We start from the raw sequence: 12,320 nt of genomic DNA on the forward strand, positions 1-12,320 counted from the left end.
TTCCCTAACAAGGAAATTTTGACAAGCCACTTGTCCAACCCCACCCACAGTGAGGAACCTCCACAATAAAGAGGAACCACAAACTACCAGCATACAGAAAGGCCACCCCAAACACAGCAATCTAAACAAGATGGAAAGGCAGAGAAATATTCAGCAGGTAAAGGAACATAATAAATGCCCACCAAACCAAACAAAGAGGAGGGGATAGGGAGTCTACCTGATAAAGAATTCAGAATAATGATAGTAAAAATGATCCAAAATCTTGAAAATAAAATGGAGTTACAGATAAATAGTCTGGAGACAAGGATTGAGAAGATGCAAGAAATGTTTAACAAGGACCTAGAAAAAAAGAGTCAGTCAATAACGAATAATGTAATAACTGAGATCAAAAGCACTCCGGAGGGTACCAACAGTAGAATAACTGAGGCAGAATATAGGATAAGTGAAGTGGAAGATAGAGTGGTGGAAATAAATGAAGCAGAGAGGAAAAAAGAAAAAAAGAATTAAAAGAAATGAGGACAACCTCAGAGACCTCTGGGACAATGTTAAATGACCCAACATTCAAATCATAGGAGTCCCAGAAAAAGAAGACAAAAAGAAAAGCCATGAGAAAATACTTGAGGAGATAATAGTTGAAAACTTCACTAAAATGGGGAAGGAAATAACCACCCAAGTCCAAGAAACCCAGAGAGTCCCAAACAGGATAAACCCAAGGCAAAACACCCCAAGACACATATTCATCAAATTAACAAAGATTAAACATAAAGAACAAATAATAAAAGCAGCAAGGGAAAAACAACAAATAACACACAAGAGGATTCCCATAAGGATAACAGCTGATCTTTCCACAGAAACTCTTCAGGCCAGAAGGGAATGGCAGGATATACTTAAAGCTATGAAAGAGAAAAACCTACAACCCAGATTACTATACCCAGCAAAGATCTCAGTCAAATATGAAGGAGAAATCAAAAGCTTTACAGACAAGGAAAAGCTGAGAGAATTCAGCACCACCAGCTCTCCAACAAATGCTAAAGGATTTTCTCTAGACAAGAAATACAGAAAAGGTTTATAAACTCAAACCCAAAACAACAAAGTAAATGGCAACAGGATCATACTTATCAAAAATTACCTTAAATGTAAATGGATTGAATGCCCCAACCAAAAGACAAAGACTGGCTGAATGGATACAAAAATAAGACCACTATATATGCTGTCTACAAGAGACCCACCTCAAAACAAGGGACACATACAGACTGAAAGTGAAGGGCTGGAAAAAGATATTTCACACAAAAAGAGACTGAAAGAAAGCAGGAGTAGCAATATTCATATCCAATAAAATAGACTTTAAAACAAAGGCTGTGAAAAGAGACAAAGAAGGCCACTACATAATGATCAAAGGATCAATCCAAGAAGAAGATATAACAATTATAAAAATATATGCACCCAACATAGGAGCACTGCAATATGTAAGGCAAATGCTAACAAGTATGAAAGGGGAAATTAACAGTAACAATAATAATGGGAGACTTTAATACTCCACTGACACCTATGGATAGATCAACTAAACAGAAAATTAGCAAGGAAACACAAACTTTAAATGATACACTTGACCAGTTAGACCTAATTGATATCTATAGGACGTTTCACCCCAAAACAATGAATCTAACCTTTTTCTCAAGTGTACATGAAACCTTCTCCAGGATGGATCGCATCCTGGGCCATAAATCTAGCCTTGGTAAATTTTAAAAAATTGAAATAATTCCAAGCATCTTTTCTGATCACAGTGCGGTAAGATTAGATGTCAACTGAGTGACTTCCCTTTCACTTTTCACTTTCACGCATTGAAGAAGGAAATGGCAACCCACTCCAGTGTTCTTGCCTGGAGAATCCCAGGGACGGGGGAGCCTGGTGGGCTTCTGTCTATGGGGTCGCACAGAGTCGGACACGACTGAAGCGACTTAGCAGCAGCAGCAGCACAGGAAAAAAAAAAAAACTATTAAAAAATACAAACATATAGAAGCTAAACAACATGCTTCTGAATAACCAACAAATCACAGAAGAAATCAAAAAAGAAATCAAAATATGCATAGAAATGAATGAAAATGAAAACACAACAACCTCAAACCTATGGGATTCAGTAAAAGCAGCACTAAGGGGAAGGTTCATAGCAATATAAGATTACCTTAAGAAACAAGAGAAAAATCAAATAAATAATCTAACTCTACACCTAAAGCAACTAGAAAAAAAAGAACCCCAGGTTATTAGAAGGAAAGGAATCATAAAAATTAGCACAGAGATAAATGAAAAAGAAACAAAGGAGACCATAGCAAAACTCAACAAAGCTAAAAGCTGGTTCTTTGAGAAGTAGACAAACCATTAGCCAGACTCATCAGGAAAAAAAGAGAGAAGAATCAAATTAACAAAATTAGAAATGAAAATGGAGACATCACAACAGACAACACAGAAATACAAAGGATCATAAGCGACTACTATCAGCAACTATATGACAATAAAATGGACATCTTGGAAGAAATGGACAAATTCTTAGAAAAGTACAAATTTCCAAAACTGAACCAGGAAGAAATAGAAAATCTTAACAGACCCATCACAAACATGGAAATAAAAACTGTAATCAGAAATCTTCCAACAAACGAAAGCCCAGGACCAGACAGCTTCACAGCTGAATTCTACCAAAAATTTAGAGAAGAGCACCTATCCTACTCAAACTCTTCCAGAAAATTGCAGAGGAAGGTAAACTTACAAACTCATTCTATGAGGCCGCCATCACCCTAATATCAAAACCAGACAAAGATGCCACAAAAAAAGAAAACTACAGGCCAATATCCCTGGTGAACATAGATGCAAAAATCCTTAACAAAATTCTAGCAAACAGAATCCAACAACATATTAAAAAGATCATACATCATGACCAAGTGGGCTTTATCCCAGGGATGCAAGGATTCTTCAACATTTACAAATCAATCAATGTGATAAACCACATTAATAAATTGAAAGATAAAAACCATATGATTATCTCAATAGATGCAGAGAAAGCCTTTGACAAAATTCAACATCCATTTATGATATTAAAAAAAAAACCTTCTCCAGAAAGCAGGCATAGAAGGAACATACCTCAACATAATAAAAGCTATATATGATAAACCCACAGCAAATACTATCCTCAATGGTGAAAAATAGAAAGAATTTCCCCTAAAGTCAGGAACAAGACAAGCATGCCCACTCTCACCACTACTATTCAACATAGTTTTGGAAGTTTCAGCCACAGCAGTCAGAGAAGAAAAAGAAATAAAAGGAATCCAGATTGGAAAGGAAGAAGTAAAACTCTCACTGTTTGCAGATAACATGATCCTGTACATAGAAAAGCCTAAAGACTCCACAAGAAAATTACTAGAGCTAATCAATGAATATAGTAAAGTTGCAGGATATAAAATTAACACAGAGAAATCCCTTTCATTCCTATACACTAACAAGGAGAGAACAAAAAGAGAAATTAAGGAAACAATTCCATTCACCATTGCAATGAAAAGAACAAAATATTTAGGAATAAATCTACCTAAAGAAACAAAAGACCTATATATAGAAAACTATAAAACACTGATGAAAGAAATCAAAGATGACACAAATAGATGGAGAAATATACTATGTTCATGGAATGGAAGAATCAATATAGTGAAAATGAGTATACAACCCAAAGCAATCTATAGATTCAATGCAATCCCTATCAAGCTATGAATGATATTTTTCAGAGAACTAGAACAAATAACTTCACAATTTGTATGGAAATACAAAAAATTTCGAGTAGCCAAAGCAATCTTGAGAAAGAAGAATGGAATCAACCTGCCTGACTTCAGACTATACTACAAAGCTACAGTCATCAAGAAAGTTTGGTAATGGCACAAAAACAGAATAGATCAATGGAACAAAATAGAAAGCCCAGAGATAAAGCCACACACCTATGGACACCTTATCATTGACAAAGGAGGCAAAAATATAAAAGCAGCTCCTGCAGCTCAATTCCAGAAAAATAAACGACCCAATCAAAAAATGGGTCAAAGAATTAAACAGACATTTCTCCAAAGAAGACATACAGATGGCTTACAAACACATGAAAAGATGCTCAGCATCACTCATTATCAGAGAAATGCAAATCAAAACCACAATAAGGTATCTTCTCACCCTGGTCAGAATGGCTGTTATCAAGAAGTCTACAAACAGTAAATGTTGGAGAGAGTGTGGAGAAAAGGGAACCCTCTTACACTGTTGATGGGAATGCAAACTAGTACAGCCACTATTGAGAACAGTGTGGAGATTCCTTAAAATACTGGAAATAGAACTGCCATACGACCCAGCAATCCCACTGATGAGCATACACACCGAGGAAATCAGAGTTGAAAGAGACACGTATACCCCAATGTTCATCACAGCACTGTCTACAATAGCTAGGACATGCAACAACGTAGATGTCCATGGGCAGACGAATTGATAAGATAGCTGTGGTACATATACACAATGGAATATTACTCAACTATTAAAAAGAATGCATTTGAATCAGTTCTAATGAGGTGGATGAAACTGGAACCTAATATACAGAGTGAAGTAAGTCAGAAAGAAAAACACCAATATAGTATATTAATGCATATATATGGAATCTAGAAAGATGGAAACGATGACCCTATATGTGAGATAGCAAAAGAGACACAGATGTAAAGAAGAGACTTTTGGACTCTGTGGGAGAAGACAAAGGTGGGATGATTTGAGAGAATAGCATTGAAACATGTATATTACCATATGTGAAATAGATCACCAGTCCAGGTTCAATGCATGAGACAGGGCTCTCAGGGCTGGTGAACTGGGATGACTGTGAGGGATGGGATGGGAAGGGAGGTGAGAGGGGTGTTCAGGATGGGGGACACGTGTACACCCATGGCTGATTCATGTCAATGTATGGCAAAAACCACTATAATATTGTAAAGTAATTAGCCTCCAATTAAAATAAATTTAAATAAATAAATAAATAAATATGTTAAAAAAAGAAAGAGTATAAAACGAATTTCCTGTGATATTTTGTAGAAACTACGTTTAAAGGAAATAATAATTAGCTGAAGAAATCACCTATTAGGGAAGGATGACAGAACACCTTATTTTCTCTGATGACCTCCAGAAAAGACAGAGTTCTTGCCAGTGTCTATCCTCTGATTCTTCCAGTGAGGATAGGGGTTCTTGCCATCCTTTTATCTGTGGGAAGTGATGTACTAGTCACATGGCAGCTAAGGAGAGGTCTGAAACCTAGATTGGCAGTCATCAAAGCCATGATAGACACTTTAAAATAAATGTCTAAAGGGGTGGTAATTTTTAAAAAAGATTTCATGCAACCAGAGCCATTAAAAAGCCTTTGAAATCCTGCCTACCAACTGTTAATACCACTGGCTTTCTTCCTTAAGAGAACTTCAGAAAATTAAGGAGGTCTAAGCCACACTAAAATACTTTTGCTGCTTTACTTTCGGAAAAATCAATCTTGCTATAAACTTTCATGTTCCATGGGATGATCCAATCAATGATTTAATAGCAACAGTAATAAAAACAGAGCAATAAGCTCTTCTAGAATGTTCAGAATCCAAGGAGTAATGGCATTCTGGCTTTGATGACTTCTGTTCTTGTTTACATAGCAAATGAGACTAGTATTAACAGCCTTTGGAAATATGCCCTTTCATATTTGACACTGATGTCATCTGGCTCAAATATTAATAAAAAAAAGTTTAAGAAAATAGAATCTATCTTCCCTAGAGGCTGTCATTTATTATTTTAACATTGAGATTCCCTTCACTGTCCTGCTGGATCTTTATGTCATAGTTACCCTGGCATATATCCAGCCCAATTAGTTGCCCTTTTATCAGCCCTTTGGATGGATCCACAGTTGCCTCACTTAGAAATGGGATCACCAGGCCTGTCTGTGCCCTGATGTCATTCCCCTCTGGTGCATTTGAATGTCCTTTTCTAAATGGGACTTTGGTAAATGGAGACCAGAGACATCCTTCACCTGCTCACCACTGCCTGCGTATCTGGTCTCAAAAGCACCCTTGCAGAACACCATGTACTGTAAAAATCAACCTAACATCTAAAATGTGTACATCCTTCAGTGCCTTATATATACTTTGTGTTTTTCCATTTGAAGAACAAATATGTTCTCAATATCTATTACATAAGGAGGTATTAGTAAATTGAGGTTTGCTTGCTAATGACTTGAATGTCCACGGCAGGACCTTGCATATGGCAGTGGGAAACAGATGTGCTGATATGAATGAAATGATGATGCTGAACGATTTTCATCATTATTATTAGTCTTATGGTGGGTAATGTTTAGGATACTTGCCAAATTATAGAACTGTTTCCTTATCAGCTTTGTCCCAGTTTCATACCTTGTCATCTGAAACAGAATTCCTTTTTTTTAAAGACAGGTCAAAATTTATTTGACAAGTGCTATATTGATAGATGTTTTGGAACAGGATTTCTAAAATGTGAAAAAGGTACATACATGGAGGTGGATTAAGAAATAATTTGCTAAACCAAATGTCTAAATGCACTGTAATCAAGGCTTGGGATTTAAAAATAGTCATTTTTAGAACAGTCACTTCAATTTACATCAAAGTAACATCTAAAGTTACATTAAGCCCTTGGCAGTGTTGCCATCTCTTTTGAGGGCCTGCACTACAACCCTCACCCTTCCCCCCCTCCCCAAGCTATTAGATGCCAATATTTGACTGTGGACTGGCAAGAAATTTGATGGCTGTGAGGCTGGGTATTGCAGCTCTTGGATTTGCAAGTTGTTATGTATTTCAGATCTGGAAACCTCTAGGACAAGTAATCACAGAAACTGCAAAGAAGATATCAACTCCTAGCTTTTCATCCTACTATAAAGGAGGATTTGAACAGAAAATGAGTAGGTGAGAAGTAAGTCTTATTTTGGGTTGCAAGCCTATCTGCCAGCAAGCCCAAGATTAGAGCAGTTCACAGGAGAAGCATGACTTTGAATCACCCAGATAAAGGTGGCTCTCCTTACTTAGCAACCAAAATTAATGAAGCAAAGCCTTACTAGAGCAACCACCAAACACTGACTGATGCTCAAGGACCACTCTGAAGGAGAAAAAGGGTGACTTCATTGAAAATGTCTTTTAAGTTAATCTAAACCGTGGCCTTCATAATTTTCATATATATATATATACGACCATAATCATTTCTTCCACTACTAAAATATATAATAATAAAAGATGAACAATCTTTAATGAACAATCAAAAAAATTACATTAAGCATGACACATCTGTTGCAGGAATTAAGAGAATACATAAAAAATGGCAATCTGTTGTCAACACGATGCAATGAAGTTTGCATGCCCTAAGTCTTGGATCGGGTCTTGGGTGCAAGTGTTCTAGCCCGAGAGATCTTTGGCAAGTTACTAAATGTCTCTAAACCTCAATACCCTCATCTGTTAACCTCACAGGGCTGCTGTGAAGAGTAAATGTGACAATGAGTTTGGAGACCACTTTGTCAGTGCTATTCCAATGTTCTTATTTTAAACTTTATTGCTTTTAGAGCTACATGTGCTGGGTGCTGAGACATTTAAAAATTCTTCATCACGGGCTTCATACGGTGGGCTTCAGAGAACCCTGATTCATGTGATGCTAATTTGTAAATGGCAGTTACACCCAGATCTGGGGTTGTGTGGTAGTCTGTGACAAGAACTGTCTTCCCCATGAGCTGTAGCTGCTGCTGCTGCTGCTTTCTCTCTTCTTTCTTCCATTTCTCCCCAGAATTCCACCACCATCCCCCACCAGTAACTGTGACAGTAACTTTGAGCACAAAGTAGATTAAATACACTTTTCTAGCTGGCTTATATAGTTAAGTGCCAAACATAATTAAGCTTCCATGTCAGAATATCTTCCAATTTACAAAGGACTGACAAATACATTTTTGAAGACTGGTATATTTGGAAATTGAAGACTGCTCTGGCAATTTTTTTTTTTAATGTGTAGACCGGGCATGATTTTTCTCTAAATTAGATAAGGGACATTTGCAGGTAAAGACAATACTCTAGCTAATGTTTAATGTTTAGGAGCAAGTAGTAAATTTATGAGCTCTGATTTTTCTTTATATGTCTATAGCCAAAACTTAACCAAATTAGGAATGGAGCTTCCTTAATCTGATCAAAATTATCTACAAGCCACTTACAGGTAAATATGGTGAAATATTGGGCTTCCCAGGTGGCTCAGATGGTAAAGTATCTACCTGCAATGCAAGAGAGCTGTGTTTGATCCCTGGAGAAGGGAATGGCAACCCACTCCAGTATTCTTGCCTGGAGAATCACAGGGACAGAAGAGCCTGGTGGGCTATAGTCCATGGGATCACAAAGAGTCAGACATGAATGAGTGACTAACACTTTACTTTACCTATGGTGATATACTGAACATATTCTCCTAAGTTGAGAACAAGACAAGGATGTCCACCCACATCACATCTATACAACTGGAGGTCCCAAACAGTAGGGAAAATCAAAAGTAAAGGCAAGCTACAAAGATGAGACACAAAAAGCTAGAGGTGTCTTTGTTTGTACATGGTGATTGTGTACATAGAAAATTCAGTGTAATTCACATAATGAAACTTTCTAAGATGATGAAAATATTATATATTATACACAACAAAATCTATATTTTGATCTAGGTGGTGATTACTTAGGTATATACTCATGTAAAACTACTCAGCTGTACACTTAAGATTTATGAGTTTTACTTTACATAAATTGTACCTCAAAATAAACTATAAAGCTTTAAAATAATTTCCATCTCTATATAACCACTGATGATTTTAAAACATGCCTGCAAATTATGACATCTGTCTCTTCAAAATGTACAGCTAAATTCCTATCCCCTTGAATGCTGGCTGGACATAGTGACTTATTTCTAATGAATAGAAGTGATGTTATGTGACTGTTGAGAGCGGGCCATAAATAGGATATAACCTCCACCTCTCTCATCACATTTGCTCTGTGGGAAGCCAGCCATCAAATCATGGAGATATTCAATCAGCTTTGTGGAGAAGCCCATATGGTAGAGAACTAGGTACCATCTAGGTAGAGGCTAGGTACCAACAACCAGTACCTGCTGCCAGCCACATGAATTGGCCAATATGCATGTTGGTTTTCCAGCTCATCAAGCTATCAGATCCTGACACCCCTTGCCTACTACAACCTTGTGAGAGACAGAGAGCCAAAACCACCCTAAGTTCTTTTACCTCAAATAAACTGTAAGAGATAATAGATATTTATTATTAAGTCAGTACGTTTTGAAATAATTACATAGTAATAGATAATATATGTGTTCAGGGCCAGTGATTATGTTTCAGTAGGGTACTTCATGATTGTAAATGATTGAAATGTTTGAGATTCTTTATATCTTATATTCTAAACTGTAAAACCTATTTTAAGTGCTATATATAAGGTATTACTTAACATAAATATGACTTTTCATACTGTTGATGGGGTTCTTGAGTCAAGGATACTGGAGTGGTTTGCCATTCCATTCTCCAGTGGATCACATTTTGTCTTTTAGTAGAAAGTTGAAATCACTGAAGTAAGAGAAGAAGGAACCCTGGAAAGATTTCTTTTTTAAACAAAGGAGCCTTGGAATACCTAAGATGGAGATAGATAATAAAAGTTTGTGGGATGTGTGCATACATTGCTGAGTGAGTAGAGCTGAATTATTTACATTCTGCTCCAGTTAGATTTCATTTATTTATTTTTGGCTGTACTGGCTCTTCATTGCTGTGTGTGGGCTTCCTGTAGTAGCAGCCTACAGGGTCTACACTTAGCTTTCTCCCATTGTGGAACACGGGCTCTAGGGTGTGGGGTTTCAGTAGTTGTAGCACATGTGTTCCTTAGTTGTGGCTCTTGGGCTCTAGAGCAAAGGCTCAGTAGTTGTGGCACACAGGCTTAGTTGCCACAAGGCATGTGAGATCTTCCCCAATCATGGATTGAACCTGTGTCTCCTGCATTGGCAGGTGGATTCTTTCTCACTAAGCATCAGGGAAGACCTCCAGTTAGATTTTTGACAGTTGATGCTAAAAAAAATGAGCTGTGACCAAGGGGAGAGGAGGTAAGGGCCATAGGGAGCTGTGGGGAACATGTGGCAGAGGTGACAAAAGGCAGATTTATAGATATGAAGAAAGGAAAACCTAACTGGGAGATGGGAAATGCCAGACTGAGGGACATTTTTGGTCACTGGAAACTTTGGCTCAGTGGGGCCAAGTATGAACATGGGTGGTGGTGGCAAGGCGACAAGTGTCTGAAGGTTTTGGTCCATGACCTCATGACAGGCGCCTCTCTCCCTTTCAACACCTCCTCAGCCAAAAGCCAACAGGGTTATCTAAGCATGCTCTGATCCTGCAGTGGGAGAATTATGCATTTTGTTCTCACTTTGATCCAAGAGATTAGTGTGTTTTTCACCATGTTTTCAATGAAGAGGGTGGGAACAGGCAAGATTTAGAGGAAAACCAGCAGACCCAGCCTATCCGAGGCTGTGCTTGGAGGCAGACGGCATTAAGTGAAACTTTGCAGAATGCCAGGACAGGAAACAGCTTCAAGCCTGGACACAGTGGAACGAGAGCCTGGGGATAACTCATGGACCCAGAATTTTTAGGGTTTTGTGTGTTAACAAGCAGTCTTGATCATCATGTGGTAGATACCTCTAGACTTTTGATCAGCCAGTGAATCAAACACACTTATTGAATAACCACAAAGTATGCAATTAAAGTGGTAAGTTAAGTGTTTGAGCACATTGTTGTCGTTCAGTCACTAAGTCATGACTGACTCTTTGCAACCCCATGGATTGTAGCATGTCAGGCTTCTCTGTCCTTCACTATCTCTCAGAGTTTGCCCAAACTCATGTCCACTGAGTCAGTGATGTCATCCAATCATCTCATCCTCTGTCACTCCTTTCTCCTCTTGCCCTCAATCTTTCTGAGCATCACGGTCTTTTCCAATGAATCGGCGCCTCATTAAAGGGCCTTATAAGCACAGGCCACATTTCTTTCTACTTTCTATGAATTCACCTCTGGTGCAAAGTGGCCAGAGGAATTTATTTATACCATTTCTAGGATGCTGTTGGCATTGACCTTTCCTTTGAAAAAATTGTAGTAGTTATTGACATATTGAGCAAAGTAGAGTTAATAAAGCAAGGGTTTAGTCATCAAAACTACATGCTAAATCTGACCTGGCTACTGGCTGAGGGATGTTGGACTAGTTGCTTGACCTCTGAATGTTTTCCTCTCATCTTTAAACTGAAGATGCCGTTGTTGATGTTGCTCCCTAAGAGCTCCTGATGTTATGAACAACCCATAAAGTGTGAAGGGTCATGTTCATGTCAGCTGTTCTTTCTATAATTCAGGGCTGTCATCCTTGTTCTTGTGAAATCTCAAATCTATCCCAGTCTGGCCCATTGCAGGACTTCTTGAAGTCAGGAATGACAAGTTCTCCATGAACTTGATGGGTGCAGACATACCTCAGGTTCCAGGGAGAGCCATGTCCAGACCCCACTATCAGCCCCAATGAGTGGTGGGGACTTCTCTGCTGATGTGGTGGGGCAGCATCATGATGGGTACCTTTCAGGCTTTGGCAAAATAAGCTATAGTTTACATTAGTTTTTGTAAATTACAAACTCCTTCAGAGGTCTTAGTGTAGATTCAATAAGTGTGAAATCTTGATGAATAGAATCAAAGGAAAACCTACTGTTTAAAGAATATCATATGATATTGCCTATATGTGGACTCTTAAAAGAAACAGTATAAATGAACTTATTTAAAATATCAGTTCAGTTCAGTTCAGTCAGTCGTGTCCGACTCTTTGCGACCCCATGAATCCCAGCACGCCAGGCCTCCCTGTCCATCACCAACTCCCGGAGTTCACTCAGACTCACATCCATCGAGTCCATGATGCCATCCAACCATCTCATCCTCGGTTGTCCCCTTCTCCTCCTGCCCCCAATCCCTCCCAGCATCAGAGTCTTTTCCAATGAGTCAACATTTCGCATGAGGTGGCCAAAGTACCGGAGTTTCAGCTTTAGCATCATTCCTTGCAAAGAAATCCCAGGGCTGATCTCCTTCAGAATGGACTGGTTGGATCTCCTTGCAGTCCAAGGGACTCTCAAGAGTCTTCTCCAACACCACAGTTCAAAAGCATCAATTCTTCAGTGCTCAGCCTTCTTCACAGTCCAACTCTCACATCCATACGTGACCACAGGAAAAACCATAGCCT

At 38.4% G+C, this 12,320-nt stretch overlaps 1 protein-coding gene across 1 annotated transcript in view; it reads right to left on the bottom strand.

Annotated features, from left to right (window-relative positions):
• Positions 1–12,320, bottom strand: part of ZNF484 (zinc finger protein 484) — a 358,371-nt gene that overhangs the window by 212,584 nt on the left and 133,467 nt on the right. The window lies entirely within an intron of this gene.

Source organism: Capricornis sumatraensis, chromosome 6 (genome assembly GCF_032405125.1).
Source record: "Capricornis sumatraensis isolate serow.1 chromosome 6, serow.2, whole genome shotgun sequence".
NCBI classification, from domain to species: domain Eukaryota; kingdom Metazoa; phylum Chordata; class Mammalia; order Artiodactyla; family Bovidae; genus Capricornis; species Capricornis sumatraensis.